This window comes from Phoca vitulina, unplaced genomic scaffold (genome assembly GCF_004348235.1).
Source record: "Phoca vitulina isolate PV1807 unplaced genomic scaffold, GSC_HSeal_1.0 scaffold19, whole genome shotgun sequence".
NCBI lineage: Eukaryota > Metazoa > Chordata > Mammalia > Carnivora > Phocidae > Phoca > Phoca vitulina.
The window spans coordinates 2,150,441-2,169,155 of NW_022589722.1; the positions used below are offsets into that span (position 1 = coordinate 2,150,441).

Consider the following 18,715-nt stretch of genomic DNA (forward strand, 5'->3'; position numbering starts at 1 on the left):
AGAAAAAGTAGAATATATGTACATTTTATAGAAAATAATTTGGCTTAGTCATTTGTTTGCCAGAAAATCTTCACATTGACTTTAGAATAACAATTAAATTGACATCATTATTACAATACCAAATATTAACATAATATATGTATCATTTACTGTTTTCCACATACCTTGTAGCTATTACTCTTTTTCAGTACCACAGTGCACAAAATTTTATTATATTTTTTAGTTTGTTTAATAGAAATGGTTGTGACATGAAGAGACTGCATTTGCAAACTTTTGGAGAGATCTCCATAAAAATGCATACTGAAATTTACAACAAGTATAAAGAGTATATGCCCCTCATGCTTTACTTGCCATGGACCCAGACATTTCATTATATTCCTGAACTTATCAGGGATATTTAGTATTTAATAAGGAAAGAAACTTGCTAGGTGTATTTAAGTACCTTTTAATTCACTTAAAATTAACCTGTTCTTTTCATTATTAAGAGTAATTTCATGAGAATGTTGTATTCAAACTAGTTTCCACAACAATGGAAAACTCCAGGTACCTATTAAGTGAGAAGTATTCTCTACCTCGAACTGCTTGTACTATGTGCCATTACCACAACTAGGCTGAAAAGAATTTTTTGCTTTTCAACCAGCTAATGTTTCATTTTCAAGCCAATTCTAATCAGGATTTTAGTCAAATAGAGAGCAGCAACATGTCATTTGACACTTATATAAAAATGGAAGAAACACCTGCTTGAATTACACTTAGTATCAGTTAATAGACTCTTTTTCTACACTTCTTAAATGACTCCCGAGTTTAGAAAACCATTTCCTAGGAGAAGCAGTTCCTGAATTTAAGTCACCACTGTTGGTAATGTATAAACTGCAATTTACAATGGTTACTAAGAGATGAAAATATTCTTATAAAAAAGTTAACATGATTTCATTGTACTGCCCTCCGAATTCCCCATTTACAGGGCCTTCATCATTTTTCCTTTTCTAAATTTTAATACTAGGACAGGAGTATCGTGGAGTTGGATTTTCAAAGTAATTTGTTACTTTGTTCCCTCTTTGCTCTTAGTTATGAAACTGTCCAAAATGATTTGACCACGTGCTACAAGAAAAGTTTTGATGTGACTACCTGGAAGTTTACGTTGTGTTGGAACCACTGAGGCATGTGTGATTGAGTGCCAATGAGACATGTTCTGGTGCAGTCATGTATTGTCTCCATTTCGTGCATTGTTTCATTTAGGTTTGCCTTGCCATCGCAGTGTGTGAATGGCCCCAGGCAGAGACTATATATGTAGAAGCTTTCTGTAATCTCACTCTTTCCACTGCCGTTTTAGGTGACATATAAAGTGCTCAGTCCTCCTTCACTTTCTCTCCTCGATAACTAATATCTTCATAGTTAATCCTTCTGATACTTTTCGTATACATGTGCAAACATATGCAAACATAGATTGTATAAAACAAAAATGGGATATATATATATATATATTTTACAGACACATATATGTCCATGTACATATTTCTATAGTTTTTTGCTGTTTTTTACCTTACATATTTCATGTGAATAGCTTACATATTTGTTTTGAATAGCTACAAATTATTTCACATTTGCATAAATTGCATATATATATACCAGGGGACTAATTTTATTTTTTCCTAGTAAATAGCAATTTTCTATAAATCATTATCCTTTTATTAACAAAAACCATGCATACCTATGCTATGAAAACTCAAATACTAAAATATTGTATTTAATAACATAAAACTTTCTCATTTAAAACCATTTATAGAATTATCCAACACTTAGTGAAATTCTATCTCTTTTAATAAATCATATTGTACTTTATATGGAGGTTTATGTCTGAATTCTTTAACCACTTTAAAAATTTTTCTATACTTGTGCCAATAACAAATTGATTATGGTGTAAACATATTTTTATAATCTGGGCTTAGAGAAAATGTACACAGCTTTCCAACTTCCTCAAGAAAGTGATGCCTCATCATTGTAAGACCTTTTTATATCTGTCAGTAAAAATTGGCATTTAAATTTTTATTTTTTCATATAGGACTTGCATCTTTCTTTTAAAGCTTATTCTTAATGATCATGGTTTGGCTGAATCCCATGGGTCTTTTTATTTGATGATTTTGTCATTCATTTCTAAAGCATTTGTTATTTTTGGCTTTTCCATTCTTCTCTTCAAACTAAGATTTTATTTAGAAGAGAATTTGCCTTTGAATATTTTAGTGTATAAATTTTTTTTTCATACCATCAATTTCTAATTTTTTAAATTGAGCTTTTGCCTTTGCAATTTGGGATGGGTTGTGGTTTGATACATGGTTAATTTTCACAAATATTCCATGATACCTTTTTTAAATGTAGATTTTCTGTTAAAATTTTCTCTCTTGTGCCCTCTTGCTCTGCTGATTTATGAGAAGTCTAAGTTTTTCTACTAAACATGGTTTATCATTTACCAATTTCCCCTATCATTTCCATTAGTGTTTGCGCTCTGCATTTTAAAGCTACATTTTTAAGTGAATAAAAGCTCTTTACTAATTCAGCTTCTTGTACTTTTTATTCTATCAGATTTAATTGTTACGTCTTTTCCTTTACCTTTATTTTCAATCCTTGGGTTATTTTATTTCGTTCATTTATCCAGAAAAATACTGTATATCGGAACTTTTGAAAATTGTAATATAAGATTTCTTATTAAGGAAATTTATCCACATTCGCATTTATTACTATTACACTATGTTAGACTTAGCAATGGCATCTTGTTTTCTACCATTTTTTTTGCTGGTTTTTTTTTTTTTCCTTTCCATTATTGTTGGATCGATTGAGAATTTTGAGGTAACGTTTCTTTTTACTTGAATAGTTTAGAATTTATACAAATAATTTCTATTTTTTTCTGAGAGTCACCACTAAATTATTAAACATATAACCTTAAAAATAGATTTTTTCATGAACATTCAAGGTTAATCGGTATCTATACACTATTTCCAAAAAAGACAAGAACTTACCCTGTTTCCTGCTAATGCTTGCCACTCATTCCATGTTGAGATCATCTATATCTTTTGTTAATTTTAAAAATATAATGTCACAACAATTACTTTGACATACACTGATGATTTGCTACTTTCATTGCACACCACTTATGTGGAGTGTATATTATTTATAAATGGTAAACTCAACTGTGCATAAATTTAAAGTTTTCTTACCACGAGATTTATTTTTATCTCAAGGCACCAGTTCTAAGCAAGGCAAGAAACAACAGAGTCACTTTCAGGCAGACTTGGTCAAATAAAATTTTGGAATTTTTTCCACTTCTCTCTTTCCTGAGTTAAATATGAATAGGTGGGGCTGGCAGTATAGTTGAATGTTAGTGGAGAACAAGTGGTGGGAAGATAGACTACATACTTTCATATATTTTTGGCATACAGAAATGTAAGATTGTCCCCAAGATTTCTGCATCAGACTGTCAACTACTCAATAAAAATCAAGTTATGATTGTTACCAAACTAATGATAACTCTAACATGGAAGTGTATTGTTATTTTTTTCCATCCACTTGTCAATGGTGAAATAGAAAGATATTTTATATTCATTTTTATTCTTTGCCAAGACACCTATTTCTTTTCTTCCTGCACCAGTTCATTAAAAATAACTATTAACTGGGTATCTGCAGTGAATAATAACAGTCATTACATTCATTATAAATAATAAATATGTAAGTAAAATGTATAATAAAATAATAAATGCATAAATAAAAATGTTCATTACTACTCTGTCAGACATGGTTGCTACCTTCAGGAAACGTGGACATCAGTTAGTGAGGTAAGTGATAAGACTTTACAAAGTTACTACAGGAAGGCTTGAGTCCTAGTTTAGAACATCACTGAAAAAAGCCATGCAAACATAGATGACTTACTGTCACACTGTTAGTAACCAGAGGATGAATATTAGTGGAGTTCAAAAGAGGGCAAGACCATTTCCCTCCATAGACATGTTGGTAGCAAAATCTCAACCGTACCTTAAAATACAACAGTGGAGGGCAGGAGGTCTTTCCATGTGGATGAACTGACAGAGCAAAAGTAAAGAGATAGAAAATAGTTCAGAGATAGAAGGTAAATCTCTATAATTCTGGTGTAAGATGATCTTTTAAAGTGATATCTTTCTAAATTTAGAGATAGCTAATTATGCATAGCTCTCCTTTGAGACACATGGTGTCAACTTGACTGCTCTAGTTTGGGCTAAATCACAGTGGGTACTTCAAAACCATCTATTTAGGTAGCCAAAATTGCAGCGCAGAAAAGTCTGTATTTAGTTTATGGAGGCACAGGTGTGAGAGAGGTGTAAGAGAGATGTGATTTAGTCTAAATCCTAGGAAAATAAATGGACCCCTGCTACTCTACCGACTGACTATGAATTTAATGAGAATGTGCACGCCTACAGCTTCAAAGACTGCATGTCCATTATGAGTTTTCATTTTTTGCACTAAAATTAATGAAATCAATGCCTTCAATCCCCATGTTGAAGAACTCCTACTGAATTTTATATATCAAACAACGTTTTTCCGAAAAACCTTTTCCTGATGAAAACTTATCTTTGGAAAGAATAATGTTTCTTATCCAAAATATGCATTGTCAAGCAGCCGAATTAATCATAAAATAACAGAGAAGAGAAACACAAGAATTATAACTATTTAATGCCTTTCATATCTCACTTAAAAGATTTAAGTGTCACACTTCATTGGAGTGAAAACAATCAATGGGAGAGGAGACCAATATGGATGTAAACTCGAATAGTAAAATACAGGAAATAAAGGATGGTGCTTATTGATGTAGGAATGGAATGGAGTGTATCTTCTTACTGTAACAAAAATTAAAACTTCCTTAAAGTTTAAGGGAGATGAATGAGCCAAAGATATGCAGCAAAGGTGGCATTAACTATTTTCCTAGTTGTTTTAAGTACTTCTATTTACCTAAAAAACAATGCATTCAATTGTTGTAATAGATGTTATGTAAAGCCAAATTATAATTCTGGTTAAAAAACCCAGAAAATAGGTTTACTTTTGTGAATAATTTTTAAAGCAATTTAAAAGTAACACCTATTAAATTGAAAATTAATATATGACACTTTGCAATAGGCTAGTGAGTTCATATTAGGGCATCAAGTGGTTTGGAAATGTACCTTCAGTTCTCTGAATCCATTTATTTGACAAATAATTTAATAGCTGAAAAGAGAAATCTCTAAGACAGCATCATCTGAAATAAAAAACAAATGTAAGTCCATAGTGGAGAACAAAGTGAGGGATATCCAGACTCTTAACTCTAGAGAACAAACTCTAGAGAACAAATCAGAGGGGAGGTGGGTGAGGGATTGGGGAAATAGGTGATGGGGATTGAAGAGTGCACTTGTTGTGATGAGCACCGGGAGTGGGTGGAAGGGTTAAATCACTGTATTGTACATCTGAAACTAATATTACACTGTATGTTAACTGGAATTTAAATAAAAACTTAAACAATAGTTTGAGATATCATGTTAATATAGTTATTCTTAATAGTCTTACCCAACATTAACCTGTTTTAAAGCAAAATGGCAATTCTTTTTTTCAATTTGAGGACTCCATTGTAATTCTTATAGATTTATTGTTTACCAATTTTTTCTTTAGATTAGCTCTTTAAATTTAGTAATAATATTTTTTCTACAACATGCAATAGACAAATACTAGACAAATAGAGCTGGTACAAATGTGTGAGGTTTTTTGCATTTGCTTATCCTGGCTAAGAAGGGTAAATTTCTTTTCTTTTTTTTTTTTTTAAAGATTTTATTTATTTATTTGACAGAGAGAGAGAGAGAGTACAAGCAGGGGGAGCAGCAGAGGGAGAGGGAGAAGCAGGTTCACCAAGCAGGGAGCCCGATACGGGGCTCAATCCCAGGACCCTGGGATCATGACCCGAGCTGAAGGCAGACGCTTAATGACTGAGCCACCCAGGCGCCCTCTTTTTTTTTTTTTTAATCATTTTATTTATTCATTTGAGAGAGAGAGAGACAGAGAGAGCACAAGCGGGGGAGAGGCAGAGGGAGAAGCAGACTTCCCGCTGAGCCAGGAGCCCGGACGTGGGGCTCCATCCCAGGACCCTGAGATCATGATCTAAGCTGAAGGCAGCTGCTTAACCATCTGAGCCACCCAGGCGCCCCTAAGAAGGGTAAATTTTTAAGTTGAAACTAATATAATGTTGTTTAAAAGAAGAAAAATATCCATTTTAAGTTCCTAATATAATCTGTTTTTATCTTTAGGAGAAGAGCTGCATTTCAAACATATTTAGTGCCTTGAAGAAGTAGCTAATATCTGTGTTGACTCCTTATTCTGATTAGGGTGTTTAAGTCACAGTTGGTATCTTGACTAACCTCGATAACATGCTTCAGCTAGAAGAATGGATTGTGTAGTGGGTTGAATGCTGGCCCCAAAGAGATGTCCATGTTCCAATCTCTAGAACCTGGGAATATTACTTTCTATGGCAAAAGATGTGATTAAATTAAGGTTCTTGAGGGAGGTGTTTATCCCAGATTATCAGGTGGGGCCTAAATGCAATCACCTGTATTCTTATAAGAGAGAGGCTGTGTGAGTTTTGAGGCAAACACACAAAAGAGAACACAACACACAGTGTTACCACAGAGGCAGAGACTGGAGTAAGAAAGCCACAGTCACGGTTTGCTCCTAGAGCTTCTGTAAGGAATGTGACCATGCTGGCCTTCAGAACTGTGGGTGAATTTCTGTGGTTTTAAGCCACCCAGTTTGTAATAGTTTGTTACAGCAGCCACAGGAAAGTAATCTAGATCCTTTTTATTTTTCTATCTAAACTAGTATCTCTTTGTGTCCTGTGTTTTGAGCATCCTTGCCCTCTTCTTATAGACCAAAGAAGAGGGCAAGGAGGAGACATTGACCCAGGCTGTGCCAATAATATCCTTTCCTCCCTAACCCTTGCAGCTATAGTTGATCAGTCAGGTTGCAAACCCTGCCAAAAGCTGAGACGAATGGAGTATCTCTGGGCTTCTTTTTCCACCCCCCCTCCCATTAGAACCCTTTGGTGTCATCCTATCCTAGTGACAACTGTGATACATGTTAGTCTGGGAACTTCTGGTGACCATAATTTTAGACTTCATGGATGGAGCCAGGTGGATAGAATATAGTAGTAGATAGATACAACTCCTGGATCAAAGATCCTCCAGTATAAGATTCTTATATTATTCATCTTTCAGTCATCTTTGCATCTCTAGAACTTAGCTATGGAATCATAGAGTAGGTATTTAATAAATATTTGATGAGCAAATTATCTTTTAAATTAGTTTTTTCAATGTAAATTCTAGCTTTTCCTAATTATTGGAAAGCTCTTAAAAAGACCTCAAAATTCCAATAGTAAACACAGATATTTAGGGAGATCCCAAGTGCGGAGGTCTGAATTTTTTTTTTCCTGGAAACTCTCTTTATTATTATTATTATTATTATTATTATTATTATTATTAACTTGTTTGGACAAAGCAGAAGCCAGTAATCCAAATTTGAAAGTGGGATGGGATACACTTTGAAAAAATTTTTTCTTTTAATTTTTAAAATCATTTTCCTAAAATTCTCAAATAAGTTCATTTCTGGGGAGCAGGAGATAGATTAAAAGGAGAAAAATGTAACAAACTATAAGACAAAAAAAAAATACTTTTGTTTTCAATCTCAGTACCTCTGACATTTAGTTTGCCAATACTCAAACTTAGATATTCATGTTTGGACAACCTGATATTTTTTACAGATCTTAAAGGTTTCTGAGCTGATCCAGAGTTAAAATCATTATTTCCAACAGGACTCAAGATTAGTGATATATCCCATCATCTCATTTATCATTGCTACTAATATACCACTGAGAGAAGTAAACAATACAAATAGACTTGATTACCAAGGTCTTGATATGTTATTTTAATTTACATTCCCTTCTCATGAAAAAAATTCTATGTAAATGTAGATGAAATGTGCTGTACTGAATAAATCACATTAAGGCAAATGGTTAAGTCACATCAGTCCTGAAGGATGGTGGGTTTACAATGACTGGGTATTTTATTTCTAAGATCTGTGTTTTTCCCAAGTATTCCCTGTATGAATTAGAGTAGATTGTTTTATATATTTGGTGAATAATATTTTGGGCTTAGGGAATCTTTTTCCTTCCTCCAATAAGGTTTAACTTTATAAACTCTGGAAGAATCTTACTGGATTGCAGAGAATGTCTTATAAAACAAAACAATGTCAACAACAAAACCAAAATCAACAACAAAAGCTTCCAAAATCACATTCAGCATATTACGGTATAGGCAAAGCATTCTATATATGACTTCCCAACTTCTCACATAGACCTAATTAACATAGATATTATTGGAAACAATAAATCAATAAGAGTAACATTTTCTATTTCAAATAGCATACAATGATTGAGTCATATATTATGAAGCATTTGCTTAAAAGGCAGTGGAAGAAGAAGAGAACCATGAGAAACACCAACAAAAAGTACATTAAAAAACAAACACAGGGGCACCTGCGTGGCTCAGCCTGTTAGGGCTGCCTTCGTCTCAGGTCATGATCCCAGGGTCCTGGGATTGAGCCCTGCATCCAGTTCCCTGCTTAACGGAGAGCCTGCTTCTCCCTCTCCCTCTGCCACTCTCTCTCTCAAATAAATAAATAAAATCTTTAAAAACAAACAAACACATTCCTCACTGAATTTGTATTACTACAAATAAAAAGAGAGGAACAATTTTTAGCCACATACAACTCATGTTTTTATTTTCCATATTAGTGATTATTTATTACTTAATTCAATAAACAAACCTTATTGAATATTTACTGTATACAGGAATATACTACCGCTGTGCCAGGGAATGGTTGGCAGATAAAATAAAATATGGTAGAATATTCTTTCAACATAAGAATCCTGCCCCAAACAGTTCATCAAAATAGTTTGTGCACTTAGTTTACAAATATTTTTTGTCACTAATATTAGAAATATTTATTGAATGTTTATATTGCAGTAAGTTTGGGGACTGATATACAAAAAAAACATTGAACCTAAGTGGTAAATGACAGCTGAAGTCTCCAGCATCATTGTCAGAAAAGATTTTTAGTACTATATTCTTTCTAGTTTTAATCCAAAACTCCACAGAGTCCTCTATACATTATGCACTTACCATGTACATTATACTTTCCAAATTGTTTTAAATTTCATGGATGATACTTATTTTTCTCCAGTTTGCAAACTCTCCATGATATTAGTTGTAAGTTTAGTTTTCACCTTTTATTTGACTGTTTTGTCCTCTGATCTGGTATCTGATATTATTACATTTCTCTTTGCTTTTTCTTTAAGGAGGATTTTATCTCTTATTTATTTGTTTGTTTGTTTATTTAAGATGCATTTATTTATTTGAGAGAGAGAGGAGGGGGAGGGGCAGAGGGAGAAGGAGAAAGAGAATGCTCAAGCAGACTCCCTGCTGAGCTCTGAGCCGGATGTGGGGCTCATCCCAGGACCCTGAAATCATGACCTGAGCAAAAATCAAGAGTCAGATGCTTAATGAACTGAGCCACCCAGGCGCCCCCATCTCTTATTTTAAAGTAGCGTTCTCTTACTTTGAATGTGTTAATAATTTTTTTCCTCTGAGTGATTTAAATTTTTGTGTAATTATTTCTACAGTGTGTTTAGCTATGTATCTATTTCTTTCAATGTGTGAGGGGGTGTCTCAGGAAAATTTATTGTCATTTCAACATCTGCTGTTGAGTTCAATTTCTTCCATTGGTCATGAAAAATAACAAATCTACGTAGGATCATGCCTGATTTTTGCACTGGAAGTAAATATAGCGTTTCTGTAGTGTGAAGGCAATGAGAATCAATACTCTTTAGGCATCATGGAAGTAGAGGCAGCCCTTAACTTCTCCAGATAGCGGGCTGAGTTGCCGTAAAAAATAACACTCTTCCTGTCAGGTGTAAGCCCTCCAGATTTGTTTTTGTGATTGTTTAACCTGAAACATAGGCATTTTGCTTTCATAAATGAAAAAAGTTTTTTAAAAATGCTCATATTAAGATCTTACTTACTAGGGGCGCCTGGGTGTCTCAGTCACTAAGCGTCTGCCTTTGGCTCAGGTCGTGATCCCAGAGTCCTGGGATTGAGTCCCACATCGGGCTCCCTGCTCAGCGGGAAGCCTGCTTCTCCCTCTCCCACTCCCCCTGCTTGTGTTCCCTCTCTCGCTGTGTCTCTCTCTGTCAAATAAATAAATAAAATCTTAAAAAAAAAAAAAGATTTTACTTAGTAAATAAGCGTAGCTTGGAATTGAGGATTTTACAGGACTTGATAATCTAGCTCACATATTCACATTAACTGAAAATTTAAAGTTCTAGTCTCAAGCATATTTACAAATCATATACACTGATGAATGAGGGAAATACTGAATAATTGAAATTTATGAATTTAGTCCAGGATTCTTTTCTGAAGTAGAATCCTTGAACATCAGTCAATGAATTTTTTATTAATTTTTTTAAGGAAAAATAATACAAATGATAATCCAGACATAATGCTGGCATATGATTAGCACTACAGAGGAAGTATAAATCTGTTATTTTGAGTAAGCCAAACACTTCAGAACAAAAAATATAATTTATATTCTTAGTTTTTTACTATGTATATTTTTAGCATAGATGATAAAAAGATGTAAATACAACGATTTTTCTTTTTTAAACTTTGTAACCTCTCTCTCCTATTCTTGGAGAACAAATACTGAATGACATCTCACATATTTTTAGTTTGGTATTTATTATTGTTACTGATATTGCTAAATTACCTGAAAATTGCTTTTTAGTAAATGGATCATCATTTCTGGTTCCTGCTGGCAAAACCAGTTGTTGTTGATGACAGATTTTCTTAATGAAGTCATTAATGCAAATTACATACTAGGGGATTTTCAATAAATTTATTAATAGAGAAACTACTTATTTTAAATGACTAAAAATGTTATACATCATTAAAATTGCCTTATGTACCTTTGGATTTTGGAATTCTCTCAGATGTAATTGAGGAAATGCTGTTATGATTGGCTTATATTCAATACATTTATTCTAGGGCAAGCCAAATATAAAATTGGATAAAACTAGGAAAGAAATTAGCTGCTGATAGTTTTTCTCCATGTGCAAAATTTAAAAAGCTTAACCCTCTGCTGTTGCTAGCACATCTCAGGCGGGAAATCTGCAACCACACAGATGACTGTCCTGGGTTGTCTGACTCCTAAAGAGGAGCTGAGAGCTTGTAGGGCCGCAAATCCACAGCCGGGGACTCAGAGCGACACTGTTGATTAATTGTAGATCATCTGCAGCTTAAACTAGTCAAATATTCTTCCAATCAAATGTCCTTCAAAAACACTAGCCATTAGACACTAACACCAAATTTTTCTAATCTGTGTCTTTCTATCTTGTCTTCCAAGACAATTTTTAACAACAAAAATTTTAATCCTTTTGTGGTATTTTTTAAAATTTATTTTTAAAATTTTATTTATTTATTTGAGAGAGCGAGAGCACAAGCAGAGGGAGGAGAAGGGGAGAGGGGCTGGCAGAGGGAGAAGCAGACTCCCTGCTGAGCAGGGAGCTCAACTCAGGGCTTGATCCCAGGACTCTGGCATCATTACCTGAGCCAAAAGCAGCAAGGCAACCGCTTAACCAACTGAGCCACCCAGGCGCCCCCCATTTAGAGAGACAGTGGTAAATGGTATTGCAAATTAATTTGATCTTTTCACAAAGCAATTTGTGGCAATGTGACAATATAAAATTTATCATACTCTTATATTAGCTGTTATTTCTGAGAAATTTTGTTAACAATCAAATGGAATAAGACAGCAATATACATGAAGACACATATCAATGGTATCCATAAGTTTGAAAAATTTAATTAACCTGAATTATCTATTATAAAGCAGATAGACTCTGTAAATAACGACACATCAGTATTATCATCATCATCATTATCCTTATTGTTTTCCATCCATTTTAAAGTGATGATAAAAACTATTTAGAAATAATGAAAAATGTTTGTGGCATGATTTAATTAGAACAAAGCATAATGCAAATTATAGTCATTTATTCTTTTATTTCTGCAAGTATTTACTACGTGTGTAATTTGTGGCCAGTCATTGCAAACAAGGCAAAAAGCAATGGGCAAAATTATAAAATCCTTGACTTTACGAAGCTTTCAGCCTTCATCCCTTCGTAGGATGTGTCTGAGAAACAAGTGGTCACTCTACGAGTTAATTACAACAGTACTGAGCAGTGCTGGGTAAAGTGAAGGGGTGCTCAGAGCAGTATTGCAGGAGGATCTAACTGAGCCTAGGAGTAGACAAGGCATTTGTACGGTGAACATTAAACTGGAGAATGAATAGGAGGTAGCCAGGTGAAGGACTGGAGAGACTTTTCCAGAGAGGAGAAGAGTCATGGGCCAAGGCCTAGTAAGAGTGAGAATTTGAGGAATTTTGGGGGCAGGAAGAAGGTCAGAGTAACTGTATGATAGAGAACAAAGCAAGAGTGTGGTATCCGACACTGGAGGTAGATCAAGTAAGGTCTTTTAGACAAAAACGTAAGGAGTTTGATATCTAAATAATAGGAAGCAATTAAAGTATTTGAAGTAAGTATATGCACCATGATTGCACTAATATGAAAATAAGTGCACCATATATATAGTCAAGGAGTTGAAAATGAAATTAGCAATGACTCTTAAGGTGCGATTTTGGGAAACCCCTTTTTTAAAAGAGAAAACCAAAGTGTAATATGGATGCAGCTTCAACTCTTCAATTATATCTACATTTGATTGAGAAAACCCAGTCTTCTGAATACATATTAAATAATTTTTAAAGTTCATTAGCTCCATTTTTTAGCACATTAAACATTAAGAGAAATTCCAACAAATAACATGTTTTACAACATAAGCCCTAAACTTTATAGTCTATTTCCTCAGTTTTAATAAAGCTTTTATCTAAAAATTATATATTTTATAACTGTTATGTTGATAAGAAAAAGTATGCTCATGAAAAATTTGAAAAGTCTAAAGGAACCTTGAAATCAAACCTTTGTTTATAGAATTTATAGGACCCAGTTGAGGAGGATAAGAGTCACAGTTATACTGGTCTGCTATGAATCTGAGATATGCAGCCTTTCTGTATTGAGACTATTATTCTTTTTCTAAGTCCACATCCTCTTTAAAGTTTAAAGATGTTAAATATACTTATTTTTGATGGATTTTAATTGCATTTTTACTTCATTTTAAAATATAAGCAGTACAACACTTTGCTTTAAGAAATACTAATTTATTCTATAAATGTGATAAAATGTCAAAGTAATTGTAATACTTCTTTTTAAAGACTTATTTATTTTAGAGAGACAGAGACAGAAAGAAAGAGAGACAGTGTGCATCAGTGGGGGGAGGGGAGAGGGAGAGAGAATCTCAAGCAGACTCCCTGCTGAGCATGGAGCCTGATGTGGGGCTCAATCCCAAGACCCTGAGATCATGACCTGAGTTGAAATCAAGGGTCAGATGCTTAACTGACTGAGCCACCCAGGCATCTTGAAACTCTTATACTTTTTAAACCATAAAAAGTTTCTGACATTTTAGGGAGACTAATTTTCTCTATTTATATTTGAAAAGCAGTAATGTTGCCACATTGCATAAGAAACTTTATTACACAGGTATAAAAGTATAAATGTATCAGTAAACTAACCAGAAGTTAATGGCATTAGGACTGAAGAAAAATGAAATAGAAATTTTTATAGTCTATGAAACATTTGTCTGGATTCTGTAATCATATAAGAAAGGTTGCTATTTGTGGCTCTGCAAATAAAATCAAATCTCACTCTCCTCATGTATTTGCAACATGATTAAGTGTTAGTTTGTATATGTAACACAAGACTATAGAATAAGAATTTGGCTCTTTACATTTAAAGTTTATTAAGTTGGATTTAATTGCTAGATTTTTCACAAAGATGACAAATACTTCTAACAATCTTCTGTTTAATTATTTTAGAAAAAGGGATTTTAGAAATTCTTTAAAACAAAAGAACTAAAGATTACTCTTCCTTATATGTATGTATTTAATTCCCTTTAAGATTAGTGGGAGTTATACATGCACATTAAGAAAAGACTACAACCTAAGCCTCAATTTCAAACATTTTCTAAAAGCACTTTTCGAAAGCTTAACTAGAGTTGCTACATGTTTTTCACCCACGCTTATGCGCAAACACTTCCAAGGGGACTGCACTTACTTTAAAAACCTAAAATCACAGAAGCATGTTATATTAACCAAGTGCAATAAAAGACAACCACAAATGGAATGCAAAATATCCTTTCAATCTTTCTGTAATCCCTTCTGAATGGGAAAGAGAGCCACCTGGGGTTGAAAGTATATTACCAGTCATTTTAATAATGCAATTATTTGAAAAATATAACTACTGGAAAATGCCATTAACACAAAATATCAAATATATACGCACATGTATATACTGTGAATTCTATATTGTGGAATTCTCACTTTTAAGCATACAAATAGGTAAATATTGTCTAAATACAATGGAAGAGATGAAGACTGCTATGCATATCATCTACAGATTATTCATGCATGGAAAATCTCATAATCAGGTGTAATAGTGAAGTGAGCTTCAGGATTATGGCAACATTTAGTTCTCTAGCTAAAATCTCCATCATCTTGAAAGGATAAATGACATTTCAAGATTCCCTAAGTGGTGCTATATAATCTTTGCTCTTTCCTCTTTCTTCCTAACTTCCAGCATTTGTTGTTATTGTTGTTGTTGTTACATTTAATGTTATAGATGTCCTGAATGTCCTTGCAGAGGCCATCTTTCTAAAGAAATAGTTGAAAATGCCATGAACATCTTGGGAAAGATCAGCAGTGACAGAGAGAGCACTATCTTCTTCCTTATGCACATTTGCGGGGAAGACTGTAATTGGTTAGTTAGCCAAAGTATTTATTTAACATCTGTTAATTAAACTCTTACTATTTAACATCTATTAATTAAATTCCTACTGTGCTAACTACTGAAGTGAATACAACAAAAATTAGCTTTTATTACATGGTTTCCACTATATACTCTTTATTTGTAGCAAATAATATACATGAAATAAAAACCAATTAAGGGTAAGCTGGTTCATAAAGACAATAAAGGCAACAAAAGTTTGAGACTAGGAAAATGACTGTGGACTGTATTAGCCATAAAAAAATTCACAAACTAGATGGGTGTCCCCAAATAGGAGGAAACAGAATGAATCCTGGTGTGAGAAAGGAATGAACATGGCATTTGTGAGTGACATAGAACAATCAGCCCTTTTGAAACAGAGCATATGTTGCGGAACATCACATGGTGGGAGCATCACATGGTGGGACATCACAGGGTGGGACATCTTCCATCACATGGTGGGAGAAAGGTAAGAATAGAAATGATTATGAAGAAGCTTCAAATGCAGAGGTATTTGGGGAGGAAATAGGGAGCCAATGGAAATGCATTACATTGTGTCTTATAATCATCTAGGGGTATAAGAAAAAATACAATTGAGTAGGGTGAGGCTGAAACAAGAAAATTAAGACCATTGTTATAATAATCTGGGCATGATATAGTAAGATTCTGGCTCTAGTGGAATTAATGGTAATTTCCAAAGGTATGGAAAATGTATACCCTTGATTGGCTGCTAACCAAATTCTTTACCTTCTATTTAGGTATTACGAAGCAAAATAAACTATTTTTTAAATTTTAATTTAGAGTCACAAACATGATGAAATAAAGCTATAAGAGTTTTTGGAAGAAATTTCAAGAAAGAACTTTTAAAGATAATCAATTATTCTAGAGTGACTTAAGCAAATTAGTGTAAAATAATATTGTCACAAACTCTAGCTATTGTGTAATATTTGCTTTGCTGCCTGAGTTGATTATTAGTCACAAGTACTTAAGAGCAAGTTGTTCTTTTGGCTAGAGGAGATTTGTAGAATTTTTTTTCATGCTAAAATTTACACTAGAGGATGGGAACTCTTTAGATAAGATGGAAGAAATATTGCAGAACAAAAATACAAAAGTGGAGGGGTGCCTGGGTGGCTCAGTTGGTTAAGTGTCTGGCTCTTGATTTCAACTCAGGTCATGATCTCAGGGTCGTGAGATCAAACCCCATGGCAGGCCCCGCCCTTAGAGGGGAGTCTCCTTGAGATCTCCTCTGGCCCTCCCCACCTGGCACTCTTTCTCTCTCTCTTTCTCTCAAATAAATAAATACATCTTTAATAAAAAAAAATATAAAACTGGAAAAGGGAAATCAAGACTAAAACTAAGAGCATAACATGAAAGCCAAGAGAGCAATGAAAGTTTTACTTCAATTTGGAGGCTCTGAGTACCGTGAAGAGGTAAAGAAAGCAAAAGGATAAAGCAGAAAAAGTACCGAAATAGAGAGGAAACCAAGTTTAATCTGGTCTGTGTCCAACTAATTGGGTGAACAAAGGTAAAAACAACTGCTCACCAGTAAACTAAGAAACCTAAACTAGTTGTTTTCTAATTGTCCTATTTTCATTAAGATCTATCCACTAACACGGCAAGACACACAAATTTATCTGTTAGTTCAGGTAATGGATTAAAAAAAAACCCAAAAAACGAAACAAACAAACAAATAAAAAAAAAGAAACCAAAGAAGTAGTAGAGACATGAAAAGCTTCATCATTGAATTTCATGAGAAAATGAAATATCACTCTTACACCATTCAAAATACAACAGGAACTCCAGTAGTCCAAGCATGCTGTTGACCTTCAAACATACTAGTGTGTTGCTAAGTGTATGAGTTAGAGTCTCACTAATTGCTCTGTGCCTTCCTGTTTTACCTTTGAGTCTGATTAACAACAAAATTCTCCACGTTTTTTTTTTATAGTGGGGGAACTCTCTTAATTATGTCTTCTACTCTCTTTATGGGTTCAGTCTCCTCATTTTTATTTATGTTTGTTTTTAGTACTACTTCCTACCATGCTTCCCCCTTTTTCTGGTCTCTTAGATAACTTCCCTTTGTTTTGGTCTTCCTTGTTTTCAAAATCGAAAGAAGAGCTGACTTGGAGGATGGGTCCTGGGGACTCCCTGTAAAGTACACCTGTTAAGATTCTGATATTACTCACAGATCAGTGGGTCAGCTTATGGGTGTCAATTCTTATTGTGGCCAAGGTGGAGAGGCCATGTGCTATAGAGCATGACAAACAAAATGTGTAAACTTTTTAACAGAGACTTTTGATAATTCTATGCAACATGAGGTTTATAAGAAAAGTGCACTTATGACAAGAACATCATATGACCTGTCCAATATGGGCCCCTTTGATTTTATTAAAAATGAAATTACCATGTTTTAGACGTTCATTATTTTTTATATTATATTATATTATATTATATTATATTATATTATATATTTTTACATTCTATTAAATGTTTCAAATATATAATCTGTAATTATCTGGATTTTTCATGGTAAATCCTATGTTAGTTTATTTTATTTATGCCATACTAGAAATATAGAAATGGTTTTATGTTGGTTCTTTTAGGTGCCTAAGGCAAAAGAACTGTTATTAGACAAAGCTAAGATTAGAACCCTTCTCTCTCTGACCCTAAAGACCTACTTTTCCACTTCTCTCTCTTTCCCACCTGCCTCCATCTTCCCCTTCCTTTATCATGGTTTCAAAGACACTAGTAGAAGTTATGAAGTCTATTATCTACCCTAAGGAAATATTGTGATATTTGGTGACAAGAAAGCTACTGGGATTGATGAAGGTAGTTGGGAATAAGCAGACTTTATAAATCATCTTTGAGCCCACTCCAGGAGATAGCAGATAACTTCCCAGAATTCATCCATTTTACTGTTTGTTAACACTCCTGTTTTATGAAGAAAATGATACAACTAGAAAAAATCAGAAATGTCCATGGTAGCAATCTTAAAGATGTGGGGAATAGGTGACATTTCGGTAACATTTTGTAGATATCAGTAGACAATGGAAAGTAAGATATAAATTTAGCATGGATCTGCCAAATTTCGAAGACATTTGAAGACAAGCAATTTAATAAATTTACCCCCAAAATATAATATAAATAAAAGAGAGAAGGCTAAGAATGGCAACTTAGAGATAACTGTATTTAATGAATAAGGAAGAGGTGCCATATATAGAGAATAAAGTGATTCAGGAGTGGCAAAAGTGAGAGTAGCATATTTTCAGGAACAACTGTTAATCAGGTCAAATACTTCAAATTTGGGGTAAAACTAAGTTTGGTTTAATGAGACAAATATATCTTGCATTTAAATATTTTTTTAAAAACAAAAGTAAAAGAGGCTAGAAGAATGTTTATTTTTAGTTTGTGTGAAAATAAAATGCTAAAATTTCAATTGATTATAAAAAGCATTAACAGTTGTTTTAAAAAAGGTAAATAAAACTCTAGCTAGTGTTAATTAATTCAGGTCACTATAAGTAATAACCCTGATATTCTCAGTGATGATCAAAGTCACTTTAGAATAATATATATGAAGTCTATTATTTCAAAAAGGAATGTAAACAAGATGTCAAAATTTCAGGATAGAATGACATTAGAAGGAAAATTAAAGAAATTAAGGATGTTTACTGAGGGAAAGAAGACATAATAAGT

The 18,715-nt window shown here is 33.6% G+C and overlaps 1 protein-coding gene across 21 annotated transcripts in view; it reads right to left on the minus strand.

Moving 5' to 3' along the window:
• The window catches only part of MGAT4C (MGAT4 family member C), a 727,898-nt gene that overhangs the window by 87,251 nt on the left and 621,932 nt on the right, over positions 1-18,715 (minus strand). The window contains exon 1 of one of the 21 annotated variants that reach the window (XM_032416625.1): positions 3,015-5,101. The exons of the other annotated variants lie outside the window; for them this stretch is intronic. The gene's annotated coding sequence lies outside the window, so the exon portion shown is untranslated. Of the gene's footprint in view, positions 1-3,014; positions 5,102-18,715 lie in introns of those variants that run through there. 21 annotated transcript variants of the gene reach the window in all.